Source organism: Euphorbia lathyris, chromosome 5 (assembly GCF_963576675.1).
Source record: "Euphorbia lathyris chromosome 5, ddEupLath1.1, whole genome shotgun sequence".
Classification (NCBI taxonomy): Eukaryota; Viridiplantae; Streptophyta; class Magnoliopsida; order Malpighiales; family Euphorbiaceae; genus Euphorbia; species Euphorbia lathyris.
The window spans coordinates 5,256,862-5,276,128 of NC_088914.1; the positions used below are offsets into that span (position 1 = coordinate 5,256,862).

General features: G+C 34.2%; 1 non-coding gene across 1 annotated transcript; it reads left to right on the forward strand.

Annotated features, from left to right (window-relative positions):
- Nucleotides 1-11,531: 11,531 nt before the first annotated feature.
- LOC136231555 (small nucleolar RNA R71) lies at nucleotides 11,532-11,638 on the forward strand. The gene has a single exon (XR_010689927.1). It is a non-coding gene; the product is annotated as a small nucleolar RNA R71 (small nucleolar RNA).
- The last annotated feature ends 7,629 nt before the right edge of the window (nucleotides 11,639-19,267 follow it).

A 19,267-nucleotide genomic window follows, 5' to 3' on the forward strand; every position in this document is an offset into this window, starting at 1 on the left:
TGTCACGTGTTTGTGTTATTCACGTTATTGTTTTTTTTCACATTTTTTTTCACATTTTCACGTTTTAGTTTTTCCGTTTTTCGTGCTTGCTTTTTGTTGAGCGATTTCCGCAAGTGCACGGTTTCGCTTGTAGTAATAAAAATATCGATCCCACAGGGATACGTTTTTTAACAAAAAAACTTATTTTTGAATCTGTTAATTTCGAACTTGTTAGATTTACTATTGAAGTTAATGAAAAAGTGAAATTTGTCTAATTGAATTTTAGGAAAAATAATTGTTTAATTGAATTTGTGGACTTTGAGTATTTGAAAATGCTAGAATAAGATTTTATATTAGAATATATCGATTGTTAGAAAAATCTTCTGATTTAGGGATGAATTTTACAAAACAGGAACATTTAGAACTTTTAGAAAAACAAATAAATGTATTCATTTGCATTGAGCAAAGAAAACAACCTAAACTTTGTATTAATTATGATGATGAAATAAATGACGGAACCTCTAATTAATTGGCTTCGAACGTGGCAAAACCCTTTAGCCGGCATAATGCCCTTAACCAAATTAAAACTCTACCGAGATAATAATTTGCCTAAGTGTTCAAAAAAGTTTCCTTGTAATGATTTTGAATTTAACTACGTTTTAATGAAAACACCAGCAATCACTTTAGTGGATTGGTTACCATAAGTGCTGCATAACGATTTATCGAATAGAACGGACTTTATTAGATGAAATATAAATTGATACAAGTTTACAGAGAACATGGAGCATCGAGTTCTTCGAGGGCGTGCAAGTGAACGGCTGATCAGTCCTTTCCTTGGGTTTCCTTAGAGGTTGTCAGGCTCAGGGGCGAACACTCTACTCAATCTTCTCGCTGTAACTTCGTAATAGGGATTCGGTCGGCCACTACCAAAATGCAAACTAAAACTGGAACAATGTCTAAATGCTACTGTGTTGTAATTAAACTATAAACAATATGTGTACCTCATCTTGTTTTGTACAGAATCTAATTTCTAACTCTCGAACTATTTTTACTTAGAACTTATACATTAGTTCTACGCTCTGATTCTATATCTATATTATATAACATTACATCACATTTTTCTCAACATCAACTCTTTATTTATAGATGTTGAAGGGTTGTGATTGAAGTGATATGTCCTTTGTGAAAAAATGTATCCGTTGGTTAAGAGTCGTGTCCGTTGTGAAAGGACGTCTTTATCTACTTGAACGAACGCGTTTCTTGGATTTCAACATGTGCTTATTGCATTTTGGCAGAATTTCTGCACTTACCGAGAATGGGGATCCTCGGCTGTGAATGGGGGAACATCAAGTTGAGCTTTGGACGAAGGGAGGAAGTAGCTGAAGGACGCGTGTCGCGGCCGTGGGTGGTGGATTCGCGGTCGCGGCACGGTGCGTTTTTTCACTTCTTTGCTCTCGTTCGTATCCTTGACTTGGCGCTTTTAATTTACGTCGTCTTTGACTCCTTTTGTAGGGTTTTTCTTCTGTTTTTTATCCTTTTTCGTTCCTATTTGGATTTTACCAAATATTTAGGTACCTTGCAAGAAAGAAAGATATTCGAGAGTAAAAGTAATCTAAACAGATATAAATACCACAAATTTGTAATAAAAATGATGTAAATATTAATGATATTTTAGGTATATTTTGGGCTTAACAAATCTCCACACTTAATCTTTTGCTAGTCCCGAGCAAAATTTCACTGAATTTATTCCTTAACTAATCTCTTTATGAAAATAAAACATATATCTTTGTGTTTACCTTTTAAATTAGTTAAGCCGAAAATACTAACTTCGCATGGCAAATTTATACGCAAAATATCAAACTAACTTAGTATAAATACGATATATCATTCGTCTTGTATTTCAATATTTAAATTGAAGTATTCGGGACGATGTAAGCACGCATGTTATTGAGTTTTTCATCTCAAGGCATTTCAAAGCACCAAATTTCCTTTCCCAAACTTGAATTATTATATATGATTTATTAAGTTTAATTTATTTGCTTAGTTACGCCCGTGATAAGGGTGGTCTCGACCGTAACTTTATATGCATTTTATTTGTGTTCGCTTAAGAGGTATCGACCATGCCATGGGTGGACGCAATCGTTACTTTAAACTTTAAACACGCTTAATTTTTTTTATTTAAACGTTCCTTCCATACCTTGACTGTGATAAGGGTGGTCGCAATCGTGGCCAAACGTACGCTTTACTTATTTATTTCTTCCCTTTCATACCTCGACTGTGATAAGGTTGGTCTCAATCGTGGCCAAAAGTTAAGAATATGATTTATTGATTAATTAATATGAATTGGGAAAAAGAAAGTTAGCACATTCATCCTATATTGACTTAAAATTCAACACGTATTATGGCTAAAGTTTCCTTAAAAACTTCAATTGGTGTTAATGTAAGACAAAATCAAAACCGAGCTAAAAAAATTGTTAGTTCAATTTAATGCCTATAAACCTAATTGAAAATTAAAAATAAGATTTATTGTATCATGAAATTCATGATATGAAATAGAGATTAAAATTAAAGAATTTATTACTTAAATACATTCACTCGAGACAATTTTTACTTAAAATCGTGTCGAAGATTTGTGAAATTTTTTTTTTTGAAAAATATTACCCGTATAGAAATATATTCTTTCCATCGATAATGATAACCTAAAAATAATCATATTATGATTAATTTATAAATGTAAAAATGATATATCATAAAAAATGTTAAGTTTATAAAAGTGTTGCAATATACGTTGCATTTGTGAAAATATTTTTTTGTTGTATTTATTCGTATGTCTAAAATGATATATATATATCTCCTCCCACACTTAAATTGGACCAAGTCCTCATTGGTGCAAAATTGAGATAAAACATTAAAGATAAAACATATGAAAATAAAAGAAAGATTAGAAAAGAAAAACATTCAACAAAAAATTAAATTGAAATTGAAATTGTACGAAACATAATAAATAGAAATGTACGAAACTGAAATGAAAACAAAATAAGAGAAAAATGAAAGATAAAACCTAAACATTCGGCGGGGAATCCGGAGGTGTTGGTGAAGTCTCCACATTTTGGCGACGGAAAAATGAAAGCATCCGATGCCGAGTCGATCTTTGCTCACGCCTCAAAGTATTGAGGTTGTCATTCATCACCATGTTGTTCTCCACCAAATCATCAATTCTTAAATTCATTTTCAATTATTCGCATTGATTTGGTTCAAAATTCGCCTTAAATCCACCGGATCATCATCTTGAGTTGCTTGGGCTTGTGGTGCATCGTCCGCTCCTTCCTCCGCACCTCCATCTTCGGTACCTACATGTTGGGAACTAGAAGCACCTCCACCCATAGTGCCACGAAGATGTGCAATACGGGAAGCATAAGAAATAAAAACGGGAGGAGCCGCAGAAACCAATAAATGAGCCCGCTCAAGAGCTGCAATGTCCAAAACCGGAACATACCCATGGTAGGTGGACATGTCATAAGTTGCCAATTCATCCCGTGCTCCCAAAACAATAGCGGTGATTAAATTACCGAGAGGGACTTGAGTGGTATAAGCCCTCGAAGCACGATACAAATTGTCAAATATCATTCCAATGCTATCAACCCGCAAACCTTTGAATAAACAATCCCAAACAAACAAATCCCGGACTTGAATCTTCGAACTCTCAACACGACCAAATAGTGAAAAACTCAAATATTTGTGAAAGAAAAACACACAATTGTCCTTAATCAATTTGCTTGAAGTGTTTTTAGAGTCGAAAGAAGTTTGATCGGAAAGAGTTTGCCAAAAAGAGTTATTGTCGAAAGCCCTAGGCTTATCATAAAAATCACTAGTAGAGAAACCAAACATATTTCCCATAGCCTCATAATCTATGGTATAGGTAGTACCATTATTCCTAAAAGAAATTTTCGTTTTCTTTTTGTTCATCTTCAAAGTAACCAAAAACTCAACCACATATTCTATAATTTGTGGAAAACGCATAGAAGCAAAAGTTTCCCACCCCAAAGTCTCAATAAAAGCATCAATTTGAGTAATGAAGTTCAACTTCCTTACCGAATCAAAGTCAAGAAACTGCATGTCCACGAACTTACGATTGGCGTGTGAAAAATGCTTGAAACGTCCAACTTCTTCCTCTGAATGAATGTCGAAATAAGCCCCGCAACTAACACGAAGGTGATTAGCCTCGGTGACAGCCGGCTTGTGTCCAACACGCTTTGCTCTAGGCATGGTTATGGTGGTTAGGGTTTGGAAAAATAAAAGATGAAAAGAGAAAAGCTTGAGGTTGAAGATGAAGTAGAAATTGTATGGAGTCTTGAATTTGAAAGGTGTAGGTGATTGAAAAGGGTAATGAATAAATTGGGAAGAGTAAAAGTAAGGTATTGGTTAAAATTGGAGGTGATGTGAGGTTTGTGTAAGTAATAGGGATATATAGGATTGAATAGGAAGAGTAATAGTTAGATTAGGAATAGGAATAGGCTGAAAATAGGCAAAAATCCGGACTGATGAGTGCCTTAACCACACGTGTCGCGATCGAGGACGCACATCCGCGGTCGCGGTACGCGTTCTTCAGAGAATTTTTCTCCGAATTTCTGAGTGCTTTTTGCTGAAGTTACCGAGAATCTTGCCATTCTCGGCCGCGGTAAGCCCTTGGTCACCCAAATTCTGCATATTAACTCCATTTTGTGTATTTTCTTGATAAATTCTATCCTGAACTCCTTGAAAATGTAATCTGTACTTAAAAACATAAATGTAAAACATTAAATGATAAGGAAAACCAAAGGTTTATCCTTATTAATGGAAAAATAAATGTAAATGCTTTAATTAATGGATGTTAAATTAAGAATAGGAAAGGTTTGGAACTAAAATTAATTGAAGCATTTATGGTTGTTTAATAATGTAAGTTAAACGAATCTTTATTTAAGGAATTAAAACTTAGTTATTTACATTTAACTTAGTCATGTATTTATTAAAGTTTCATTTAATAGATTCATTAGTGTAGAATAATGAAGACAATGATAGTTTAACCATATAATCAAAATCAGGATATAATGCAAAAGAGAAAGTTTTATTTATGGGAAATATGTACAACATATATACAAACAAAATAAACAAAGCTATGCTAGAAATTCGTCCCTTTTAATCGGGATTTTCTTAGCCCTATAGCGGTCTATTTTCATCTGCACGAAGGCTTGACGTTCTGGTGCAGAAAGAAAATGTGGGCCTGATCGAAATACTCGTTTCACTAGACCTTCATATTCTAAAAATTCATAGTCTAGCGTCGGAAAAGGTTCAGCATCACTCCAAGGAACAGAAATACTTCCCTTGGTCCCTAGAATTATTCCACATATGATATTCCCGAATCCAACCTTCTTAGCCTTGGATCTAGACGCGGCAACAAGACTCTCCATCATAATCTTTGAAGAATCAACCATGTTGCCTTGAAATATATCTCCAAGAACATAAAGATCAGTTTCTTGGACCACACTACTGAATGTGCGACCGAACAGACTGTGACTCAGAAATTTATGCAAATACAGCATAGAGTTGGAGTGAAAAGACTGATTATAGGCAAGTTTAGGATTGAAATGCCAGAATCCGGTGAGCATTCTCCAAATATCAGTGGATGTCATGTCTCTTCCATAATGACGTTTGATAGTATCCTTTAAGGGAAAACCAAACCAAGCATGCAATTCAGGATATCCAAAAGTAAGAGTTTTGCCATCCCGACGAAAGCTAAGACGCACCCGACGCTTGTTAACAAAGCGAACCGTACAGAAGAATTCTAATATCCAGTCTCCAATTATAGGAAACTTCATATCAACGAATTTGGTCCATCCTAAACGTTCCATGTAGCGACTCATATCGTCTCTAATTCCTAGTTGATCGTTAAGAAAGTCATCCATGTATAACATTCCGACAAAGAATGTGTATCGAAGCCTCAAGAAGCGCCTTCCCTCATCATGATTGAAGATAGGAAAGTTACATCCATAGCGCTCTGATATGTCAGTACGTTCATTGCGTGAAGCAACAACTTTCTTAGATGGTGTGTGTTTAGAAGTCATGGTGTTTGGAATGAGTAAGGAAACAAAAAGGTTCTGAACTTAGTTTCTGGTTTGATGAATTGTAAGAATATCAGAGAATTGTTCTGACAGAGATGAAAAGAATGTAACAGAAAACTGAACCTCTAGAACCTATTTATAAAATCCTAGGGTGAAAAGAGGTGTTGTTTTGAAGTGAAAAGGCATAAAATCAGACCTCTTAAAAATGAAGAAACTCAATTTTTCGTTTCTGAAAAGTTGTGTCTGCTGGAAGATGAAGAACAAGGGTCGGATTTCTGCAGAAATTCACCGTGTCGCGACCGAGGATTCTGAGCTGCGGTCGCGACATGCTGATTTTCTTGCGGAAATCAGGCGTCAAAACCTCTAATTTCTGATCCTCTACCGAGAATCCCTATCCTCGGTAAGTTCAGAAATTCTCTTGTCTATTTAAAAATCAATTGAAGTCAGAATTCTCAACTGAGAATCCCAAATCCTCTGTAAGTTCAGAAATTCCCTAGCTAACTAGAAATACCCAAATTCTCAACTGAGAATTTTAAATTCTCTATAAGTTCAGAAAATTCCTTATCTTTTTAAAAATTCTAAATATGTGAATTCTCAACTGAGAATTCCAAATTCTCAACTGAGAATCACTAAATTTCTTCTAACTCACATTAAATCCCTAAAAATTAATTAAAATCACGACTTGAATATTTTTTTTTTATGTATCTAAAATTCTAATATAAAGTGATCTAATCTAAAATAAAATAAAATAAATAAAAATAAAAATAAACTAAAATCTAAATAAACTGTGTAGAAAAACTAAATGATTTATATGTCAGGTAATCTTGTTACGAATTCAGTTCCTATTTCGGAAATATTTTCGTAATAAATTTTACATCGATTACCATTAACTTTGAAACGATTGCCGTTAGTTTCCTCAAGTTCTAAAGAACCATAGTCGAATGTTTTGACGACTAAATACGGTCCTGTCCATCTGGACTTAAGTTTTCCTGGAAATATACGAAGCCGTGAATTAAATAACAGCACCTTATCTCCAACATTAAAGTATTTGACTTTGATCTTGGCATCGTGCCATTTTTTCACTCTTTCTTTATAAATCCTCGCATTTTCATATGATAGATGACGTAACTCATCTAACTCATTTAAATTGAGCAAACGTTTCTTTCCTGCTTGTTGTAAATCAAAATTAAGTTTTCTAATAGCCCAATAGGCTTTATGTTCTAATTCTACTTGCAAATGACATGCCTTTCCATATACCAAACGGTATGGAGTCATTCCTATTGGTGATTTAAATGCAGTACGATATGCCCATAGCGCATTATTGAGTTTTTGTGACCAATCTTTTCTTGATGATGAAACAGTTTTCTCTAGAATCCATTTGAGTTCTCTATTTGAGATCTCCGCCTGACCATTTGACTGAGGATGGTATGGCGTTGACACGCGGTGGCGTACTCCATACCTTTTCATAAGTATATCAAAATTTCGTTCATGAAATGGGTACCGCCATCACTAACAACGACTCTAGGACAACCAAATCTACAAAATATATCGTCAAGAAAATTAACAACTACTTTAGAATCATTCGTAGGGGTTGCAATTGCTTCAACCCACTTCGAAACATAATCAACGGCTACTAATATGTAAGTTTTACCATTGGAAGGCGGAAAAGGTCCCATGAAATCTATTCCCCACATGTCGAAGATTTCAACTTCCAATATGTTTGTGAGGGGCATCTCATCTTTCCTTCCTAAATTTCTCGTTCTTTGGCATTTATCACAATGAGTAATAAATGAACCAACGTCTTTAAACATCGTAGGCCAAAAGAAACCACATTCAAATATTCTAGCTTCCGTTTTACTAACTCCATTATGTCCTCCATATGAGCTGGAATGACATTCCGTTATTATAGATTCATATTCATTTTCTCCAACACATCTCCTAATTATCCCGTCACCACATGATTTGAATAGAAAGGGATCTTCCCAAAAATATTGTTTAATATCGAAGAAAAATTTCCTCCTTTGTTGGAAAGATAATCCTTCCGGAACAATATCGGTTGCAAGATAATTAGCAATATCTGCATACCATGGTGACATGACACTTTCTACTTGATAGAGATGTTCATCGGGGAAATCATCTCGTATACCGACAGTTTCACCTATAGGACCGTTTTCATCTTCTAGTCTTGATAGATGATCGGCGACAAGGTTTTCTACTCCCTTTTTGTCTTTAATTTCTATATCAAATTCTTGTAACAACAAAACCCATCTAATCAGACGCGGTTTTGCATCTTTCTTAGCAAACAGATAACGTAAAGCTGCGTGATCTGTATAAATAATAACTTTAGATCCTAACAAGTATGACCTAAACTTATCACATGCAAATACTACGGCTAGCATCTCTTTTTCTGTTGTTGTGTAATTTAACTGTGCACCGGACAATGTGTGACTTGCATAATATATAACATTTAATCTTTTATCATTTCTTTGACCTAAAACACATCCTACAGCTAGGTCACTTGCATCACACATGATTTCAAAAGGCAAATCCCAATCGGGTTTAGCAATTATGGGTGCACTGACTAAGGTTGTTTTCAATGTTTCGAAAGCTTTAATGCAATCTTCATTAAAATCGAAGGTTGAATCCTTCATAAGCAAATTAGTAAGTGGTTTGGAAATCACAGAAATTTTTTTTATAAATCGTCTGTAAAAACCTGCATGTCCTAGAAATGATCTTACTCCCTTGACAGTTGTTGGTGGGGGTAATTTTTCTATTACTGAAGTTTTTGCTCTATCCACTTCTAATCCTTTTTCAGATATTTTATGACCTAAAACAATTCCTTCGTCAACCATGAAATGACATTTTTTCCAATTTAATACTAAATTCGTTTCTTCGCATCTAGAAAGAACTTTATCTAAGTTTTTTAAACATGCATCAAAAGAATCTCCATAAACTGAAAAATCATCCATAAATACTTCCATGATATCTTCAATGAAATCATTAAAAATTGCAGTCATACAACGTTGAAAAGTTGCTGGTGCATTACATAAACCAAAAGGCATTCTCCTATATGCAAATGTTCCATAAGGACATGTGAAAGTTGTTTTATCTTGGTCATCCGGGTAAATATATATTTGAAAGAATCCGGAATAGCCATCAAGAAAACAATAAAATGCATGACCGGCTATCCTTTCGATCATTTGATCAATGAAAGGTAAAGGAAAATGATCTTTCCTAGTTGCCTTATTTAGGTTCCTATAATCTATACAAACCCTCCAACCAGTGGTGGTTCGCGTAGGTATTAATTCACCTTCATCATTCCTTACTACAGTTATGCCTCCCTTTTTGGGTACACAATGGATTGGACTAACCCATTCACTATCCGAAATAGGATAAATGATTCCATTGTCTAAGAGTTTAGTAATCTCATTTTTTACTACTTCTTTCATATTCGGATTTAAACGTCTTTGTCTATCCGCTTTAGGTGGCTTATCTTCTTCTAAGTGAATCCTATGCATTACAATACTAGGATTAATTCCTTTTAAATCTGAAATCTGCCATCCCATACTTCCTATTCTGTTTCTAACAACTTCTTTCAATTTTTCTTCTTGACTTTCTGTTAATTTGTTAGAGATGATTATAGGTAGAGTATCACGTCCGCCTAGGAAAGTGTATCTCAGATGGTTTGGTAATTCTTTAAGTTCTAATTTAGGTGGAACTACTACTGAAGGCGGAACTGGTCCATCTTCTCGAATCAAAGGCTCTGGGTCCTTATCTTCTAATTCTCCACCCATTATAGGTTCTATTATTTCTTCTCTTTGAACAATGTCATTAACACATTCTTCAACTAAATCAAGTTTCATACAGGCGAAATCCTCCATAGGATATTTCATTGCTTGATTCATATCGAACTCGATCTTATCGTCACCTATTCTTAAAACTACTTTTCCTTCCGACACATCAACTAGAGCACGTCCCGTGTTCATGAACGGTCTACCAAAGATTAGCGGACAATTAGCATCATAAGCAAAATCTAAGATAACAAAATCAGTAGGAAAAATAAACTTGTCAACTTTTACTAAAACGTCTTCAATTATACCATATGGTCTTTTAGTGGATTGATCCGCTAATTGCAAAACCATATTGGTACGTTTGATGTATTCTTCTAAACCTAATTTTTCAAAAATAGACAATGGCATCAAGTTTATACTAGCTCCTAAATCACAAAGACAACTTGGGAATTCCATATTTCCCAATTTACACGGAATGGTAAAGCATCCGGGATCTTTGAGTTTAGCAGGTAATTTGCTCGATACTATCGAACTACAATCTTCAGTAAGTGAAATGGATGAAATTCCTTCCCAACTAATCTTTTTTGAAATTAAATCCTTCAAGAATTTTTCATAGTTAGGAATTTGCGTAATTGCATCCATGAATGTTAAATTTATATGCAAATTTTTAAGTTTATCTAAAAATGATAAAAGTTGTTTATTATGGTCCTTATTTCGGACCCTGTGTGGAAAAGGTGGCTTTGGTACAAAAGGTTTCGTACTAGAGTCAATTGGTGTATCTTTTTGTTTTAATGTATCTTCTTTGGATTTTAGTAAATCATTTCCAGGTAAAGTTGAATTTTCGGGCATTTTCGGACCTAAGTAGTTTTTCCCCGAGCGAAGAGTGATAGCCTTAACATGCTCTTTCGGATTTTCTTCCGTTTGGGTGGGAAGACTTCCCTCTTTGCGGGATGGAATTGATTTAGCAAGTTGTCCAATTTGAACCTCCAAATTATGGATGCTAGATGATTGGTTTTTGATAAGCTGATCGAATTTACTTTCGATCCGTTTAAAACCATCGTCTTGATTACTTACCTTTCCATTCATAGCATCTATAAATTTGTCGATTTTTGAAGATAAAGTGTTAATCATATCTCATGTTTGATTTTGATAATTATTTACACGATATTGATTAGCATTTGCATTATTATTGTTATTATTACTATCTTTCCAGTTAAAGTTAGGATGATTTCTCCATCCAGGATTATAAGTAGTAGAATAAGGATTAGTAGTTTGGTTTTGTCCTTGGACAAAATTTACCTGTTCTATCTCATTCATACCTTCGTAATCAATGTCTGTCTGGATCGGATCATTAGGATCGCACGGTGCCATAAACCTATCAACTTTGTGCGATAAGGCAGAAAATTGGGCTTGTAACATCGCAACTGGATCAAGATTCATTATACCTTTAACCGATGATGTACCTGAGGATGATGGTTTCGCCATTGGTATATGTCCACGCTCTGCGGGCCACATACTGCTGTTGATTGCCATTTCCTCCAAAAGTTCTCTTGCTTGGACGGACGTCTTCTTCATAAATAACCCTCCAGACATAGCATCTAATGAACCTCTAGTTATAGGATTTAATCCATTATAGAATGTCTGCATTAAAAGTGCATCTGGCAATTGGTGGTGTGGGCATAAACGTTGAAGTTCTTTAAAACGTTCCCAAGCTTCATAAAGAGTTTCATTATCATTTTGGGTAAAAGATGTCAATTCTTTGATGACTCTTGCGGTTTTTGCTAAAGGAAAATATTTTGATAAAAACGCTTGGGCTAATTGGTCCCAAGTTTCAAATGTTGCAGCAGGCATAGAAGTTAACCACATTTTTGCCTTATCCTTCAAAGTGAAAGGGAAGAGGCGAAGTTTGATTGCTTCGGCTGTTACATCAGTAATTTTAAAAGTGTCACAAATTTCTAAGAAATTTGTCAAATGGGCATTAGGGTTTTCGTTAGGTAGTCCATAAAACGTTACGTTGTTTTGCAACATATTAAGCAAAGCAGGCTTAATTTCAAATTGATTTGCGTTTATACGGGGTCTAACTACACTATTAGTTACACCGGCCATTCCTGGCCTAGCATAATCCATAAGTGTCGGTGGATCGGCCATATTTTCTGGCTGGACTACTTTGGTTTTTAAGGGTGTTTTGTCTTTGTTTTTGTTGTTTTTCTTGTTTTTCTTAAGTGTTCTTTCAATTTCTGGATCAAGAGGGTCTGGTGGCGTGCCCGAACTTCGCGAACTGCGCATGAACTTGAAATTGTTGCACGAACCAAACTACCTTCAAAACAAAATTGAAAACAAATATGTTATATAAACTGAAAATAAATAAAATGTAAAAGTTGTATAAAAATAATGTGTAAACCTAGATTCGAAAATAAAATACGAAAAATAAAAATTTTGTCAAAAATTTTGGCGTATCCCCGACAACGGCGCCAAAAACTTGTTGAGCGATTTCCGCAAGTGCACGGTTTCGCTTGTAGTAATAAAAATATCGATCCCACAGGGATACGTTTTTTAACGAAAAACTTATTTTTGAATCGGTTAATTTCGAACTTGTTAGATTTACTATTGAAGTTAATGAAAAAGTGAAATTTGTCTAATTGAATTTTAGGAAAAATAATTGTTTAATTGAATTTGTGGACTTTGAGTATTTGAAAATGCTAGAATAAGATTTTATATTAGAATATATCGATTGTTAGAAAAATCTTCTGATTTATGGATGAATTTTACAAAACATGAACATTTAGAACTTTTAGAAAAACAAATAAATGTATTCATTTGCATTGAGCAAAGAAAACAACCTAAACTTTGTATTAATTATGATGATGAAATAAATGACGGAACCTCTAATTAATTGGCTTCGAACGTGGCAAAACCCTTTAGCCGGCATAATGTCCTTAACCAAATTAAAACTCTACCGAGATAATAATTTGCCTAAGTGTTCAACAAAGTTTCCTTGTAATGATTTTGAATTTAACTACGTTTTAATGAAAACACCAGCAATCACTTTAGTGGATTGGTTACCATAAGTGCTGCATAACGATTTATCGAATAGAACGGACTTTATTAGATGAAATATAAATTGATACAAGTTTACAGAGAACATGGAGCATCGAGTTCTTCGAGGGCGTGCAAGTGAACGGCTGATCAGTCCTTTCCTTGGGTTTCCTTAGAGGTTGTCAGGCTCAGGGGCGAACACTCTACTCAATCTTCTCGCTGTAACTTCGTAATAGGGATTCGGTCGGCCACTACCAAAATGCAAACTAAAACTGGAACAATGTCTAAATGCTACTGTGTTGTAATTAAACTATAAACAATATGTGTACCTCATCTTGTTTTGTACAGAATCTAATTTCTAACTCTCGAACTATTTTTACTTAGAACTTATACATTAGTTCTACGCTCTGATTCTATATCTATATTATATAACATTACATCACATTTTTCTCAACATCAACTCTTTATTTATAGATGTTGAAGGGTTGTGATTGAAGTGATATATCCTTTGTAAAAAATTGTATCCGTTGGTTAAGAGTCGTGTCCGTTGTGAAAGGACGTCTTTATCTACTTGAACGAACGCGTTTCTTGGATTTCAACATGTGCTTATTGCATTTTGGCAGAATTTCTGCACTTACCAAGAATGGGGATCCTCGGCCGTGAATGGGGGAACATCAAGTTGAGCTTTGGACGAAGGGAGGAAGTAGCTGAAGGATGCGTGTCGCGGCCGTGGGTGGTGGATTCGCGGTCGCGGCACGGTGCGTTTTTTCACTTCTTTGCTCTCGTTCGTGTCCTTGACTTGCCGCTTTTGATTTACGTCGTCTTTGACTCCTTTTGTAGGGTTTTTCTTCTGTTTTTTATCCTTTTTCGTTCCTATTTGGATTTTACCAAATATTTAGGTACCTTGCAAGAAAGAAAGATATTCGAGAGTAAAAGTAATCTAAACAGATATAAATACCACAAATTTGTAATAAAAATGATGTAAATATTAATGATATTTTAGGTATATTTTGGGTTTAACACTTTTTCTGCGTTTTTTGTATTTTCAGCATTTTGTTACTTTTTCGTGTTATTCACGCCTTTTCATGTTTTTCGTATTTTTTTATGTTTTCGTGTTTTGTTTGCGTTTTTTATATTTTCATGTTTATCACGTTTTTCACGTATTGTCACATTTTTGTGTTTTAACATTTTTTATGTTTTTGTATTTTCGTATTTTTTTACGTTTTCGTTTTTTTCGTATTTTTTCACTTTTTCATGTTTTTCATATTTTTTCACGTTTCTTGTATATTTCGTGTTTTGTCACTTTTTCGCGTTATTCATTGTTTGCTTTTTTGTGTGTTTTCTTGTTTTTCCCGTTTTCATGTTTTTCGCGTTTTTTTTTTTTTGCATATTCTCGTGTTTGTAACTTTTTTGCATTATTCACGTTTTTTGTTTCATATTTTTCGCATTTTTACATTTTTTAACCGTTTTTCTCATTTTTTCATTTTTCACGTTTTTTTATGATATAAATTATGATTCGCCAAAACATATAGGATTTGAGAAATGGGCTAGAGAGAATATTGAAGATTTAATGGAGGGTAATTTTATAAATTACAAAAATACAAAATTAGGAATAGACTTTTCCTTTGATAAATTAAAGAATAAATATTCCATGAAAACAAGGAATAGGGATTCCATGGAATATATATTCCATAAAAAATATTGAACCAAAGGTGAGAATAGTTATTTCTTGAGAATAGCTATTCTATTCTCTCTCTATTCCGCGAATCAAACGAGTCCTAAATGTTAGAAGTGTTTTTATCCATTAGCAGTTTGATTTCCTTAGGTGAAGATATAAATAATTGAAACTTCAATATAAGAGAGAGTTGGGTAATTTTGTTTTTTTATTACATTAAATAGAAAATTATATTAAAGAAAAAAAAATTCTCCATCCCATCCCATCTCATTCCATTCTATGTGATTTAAACTCACAACTTCTACCATCATAAATAACCTTTCAACCAACAGGCTAAACGCTTCACCACAACGCAAATTGGGTAATTAGAAATTCAAAACATGAAATAAGTCAGGACTAGTTAATTCAACGGGTATTTGTTTTCGTTTTTCGGAAATGTTTTTAGCTTTTTATATCGAATAATAAATAAAATAGTATTTGGTTGGCTATTACAAAATCGCTGTTTTTTTATGGGATAAAGTATTAAAACATGCTTAAAGTTTTTGAGGATTATCAATTTAGTCTTTACTTATAAAATAACATCGATATAAACTTAACATTTAAAAAAAAACAGTACTAATTTTATTCCACAATTGCTTATTTGAACGTTACTTTTACAACTGATAAGCGGCTCGAGGCTAGTCAAGCGTCCTTTAGGTGGATCCTCTTCCAATTAAAGCTTATCAGCATATATAGGACTCGAACTCGAAATCTAGCTTAAGTAATTTAAAGCCCTAATCATACAAGTCAGCCTTAATTGATAATCATAATTTTTTTCTTTGAGAAATGCTTATAATTTCATTAGATAAAGCATGAAGAAGTACAACAAACAAAATGTAATAAATAAAACCTCACATGATTACAGGTTAAAGCAAATATAATATCCACGAATGGATGGAAATGACTACAAAAAGCAAAAGACCCATAAAAGGCACAAAAAACACAAAACAACAATATATTTCTCGTTAATCCAAATCTGTAGAAAGACGTCTGCAATCCAAACTTTATCATTTACACCATTCCGAACATTCGGATATGAATCTTTTATTTTGTTACAACCACGTAGATTTATTGATCTGCGGGCAAGATAAACCATTTCCGCTCTTGCTAAAACTGAAAAAAGCATAAACGACATAATAATAATAGAGAGCAAATACGGATAAAGAGTTCCGATGAAATATATTAACACAGACTAAAAAAATAATAAAAAATACAAAAATATAATCTGATGAGAGGAGGAAGAAGAAAAATCCTTCGTCCTTTTCAAAGTAGATCAATAAAATAGGAAGATCGAAAGAATAAGAGAAGAGAAATGAAGAAGAAAAGGATTAGGATAATCATAACTTTTAATATTATGTATATCTTTTTTTTTTATTATTTTTTTTTAATGATATCTTTATTATTGTAACTTATTGTAGCTAGGGAGGATTTAATCCATCTCCTTCGAGATTGCGTCGAAGCAAGGCGAGTATGGACGTTCTTCATCCCTATTAATCGGCAGGCTTACTTTTTCTCCGGAGATGTCAGATCGTGGATGTTGTGTAATCTGCAGGCGAAAGAAAAATGGAACGGAATCTCATGGGAAATAATCTTTGGAACCTACTTCTGGTTACTATGGAAGTGGCGAAATGAGGTAGTGTTCGAAGGGGTCGGACAGGGGCTGACTGAGAAAATTGATGGAGTAATCCAAGCTGCTTCGGAGCAGGCAGGGGCTGTAAGAAGTAGTCCGGCTGCGAGTTTGGCTCCTCCTCATTTGGCGGATCATATGGTCAAGTGGACACCACCGGCGAAGGGGTGGATTAAGCTAAATAGCGACGGGGCACGCAGTGATAGCACGGGAAGGGCGACCTGCGGGGGGATTGCCCGTGACAGCTGCGGAAACTGGTTAGGGGGGTTCTACTGTAATTTAGGAATATGCTCCACGGATCTGGCTGAGGTTTGGGGTCTTTACTATAGTCTGGAGATAGCTTGGAGAAAGGGATAGAAGAAAGTAACCTTTGAGATCGATTCTAAGTCAATTGTGAAGCTAATTAAAACGAAAGGTTATCGGTTACATCGATTGGACTGGCTGATTGAAGAATGTCGGAAACAGATAGGTTCGAATTGGGATGTCAAAGTTGGTCATGTCCTTCGCGAAGGAAATAGAGCAGCGGATTTTTTGACAAATTTCGCAGGAGAAAGGAGTTTAGGGTATAACGAGTGTGAGAATCCCCTGCAGGCTTAATAGACATCATGGATACGGATAGATCTGGTTCTGGCATCCTCAGGAGAGCTCGAGATATGGTTTAAGTTCTTGTTGCGTTTTGTTTTCGGGGCCTAGGCCCTTCCTCCTGTTCAAAAAAAAAAAAAAATGTCACATTTTTTTTTTCATGGTAGGTTCCGGTTCTCAATATTTAATTTAATGTAAAAAAAAATCCTCATGGAACTCGTGGGAGAATAAAGAGTAATTTTAATAAGAAATATAATTATACTTTGATCCTTTTTTAATCTCCTCTCTTATCCTTTTATGGGTATATTCTTGACTTAATTTTAGACTTCTAAACATATACTTCTAATTTGTTCAACTAAAGCATGTTTCATACAATGAATTTGAAAATCATGGTTCAATTTGGATTTCGTTTCTCCATTATTAATTTATAAATTATAATACAAATTGAAAGGATTCCAGAATCTAATTTAATTATTTAATATAGTTTATACTTTAATTGTTGTGAGGTTAAGAGACATTAATTCTTTAATGTGTTTACTCTTTTTTTTTTTTTTTTTTATAAGAATGCATACATCACTTTATAGATACGAAAATATCAAGTACAACAAGAAAATAAGGAATAAAACCTTGCAAGATTGAATTGTCAATCCAGCACCATCTGTGAGAATTCATAAAGAATAGACTATAAAGTTCAGAAACGAGTTAAGGTTGCAATAATAAGAATAATCAGGAAGAATAGTCTATGAAAGATACGTTTAGAAACGAGTTAAAATTGCAATTAGACCTGTTCATGGGTTGGACCGAGCTGGATTCAGGTCGGACCTAATCGGACTTGATATATATTTACTTTGTTCAAACCTATCTCAGTCCGCATTATATTCAAATCAGGTTCGAAACGGACTGAGCTGAGTTAAAAATTCTAATTCTCAAATCCAACCTAGACCGTTCAACTAATATATAAATGAAAAACAAAATTAGTTATAACTATAAAAAATAAAAATTCAACCAAAAATTAATAAAATAGAGTAAAAGTGGCATGCTAAATTGAAAATCTAAAAAGACGGTCTCAGACAATACTAGATAGGTTTGAAAAGTTTAGCATTTAGATAACCCCTTGGAAACGACTGGTCAAAGAAGCAAAGGCAAAAATTTAAGCTTCGATAACGGAACGAGATACGTCATTGATATTACTCTATTAAGTTCTATCAATTATATGTGGAGAGAGAAATCAAAACTTAACGAAGTAATATCAATGACGTGTTCAATCCGTTATTGATGTCTAAATTGGTATTTTTTTTATACATTAGGCATATATTGGTGCTATTTTTTACGTAGTGCGTAAATTGATACTTCCCCAAAAACCATAGGCCTATTTTGGTACTTTATTCCTTTATTTAAATTTGTGTTTGTAATGTAATTTATATTTTTAGTTAAAATTAGACTCATTTTTATTTAATTTCATAGGCTTTTAGCGGAGTTTTTATTTGATATTCAATTTAGTTTTATCTTTAATAATATATTTATTTATTATTGTTATTATTAAAATTATTATTATTATTATAAGCTTATTAATATCTAATATTATCATTAAAATTATTTTAAAGTCCTAATCATCATTATTATTAAGTTCAGTTAAATTCGGTTCATTTCAATTCAGTATTCAGTTCAATTTCGTAACATTTAATTCAGTTCAGTTCACTTCTGTTTTTTCAGCGATAAAGAACAGAGTCTAAGAGCATCTCCAACAGCATTTTAAGTTGGCTCTTAAGTTAAAATTTGAAGAGGGGAATGAAAAATCAGCTCCAACAATCTCTTAGTGGTTTCTCAAATTACTAAAAGCATCTTCATCCTTTTTATTAATAGAGGTCCAGTTAGTTGGTTGGAGGAAGCCCACAAGTTGAATACGGATGGCTCCTGCCTTAGTAATGGCAGAATTGCTGCTGGTGGAGTTCTTCGGGATGCTGGTGGCGCCTGGCTGGCTGGGTTTACCCATAACTTAGGTACGGGCTCCTCCTTTACTGCGGAGCTCTGGGGGATCTTGTCTGGCATTAAACTCGCCATTTTCATGGGTGTTAAAAGACTTTCGGTGGAGTCTGATAATTTGGAGGCTACCAACAGGATTTCGGATAGACAGGTTGTTTGTCTTAAGAGTCAGAATCTCATTAAAGCCATCTTGAGGTTTCGTCCTACCTTCGATTCTCTTACCTTCTCCCATATTTATAGGGAGCAAAACCGCGTGGCGGATCGCTTGGCAGCTGCTGGGCATGGGGGGATGTTAGGTGTTTCTATCCTTTCCGTTCCTCCTTCTTTTCTATTATCTTCTCTTCTTGAGGATATGATTGGGGTCAATCTTCCTAGACTGATCCCGGTTTAGGTTTTTGTTTGTTTGTTTTTTTTCTTCCCTTCTTACAAAAAAAAAAAAAAAAAACTGTTGTTTCTG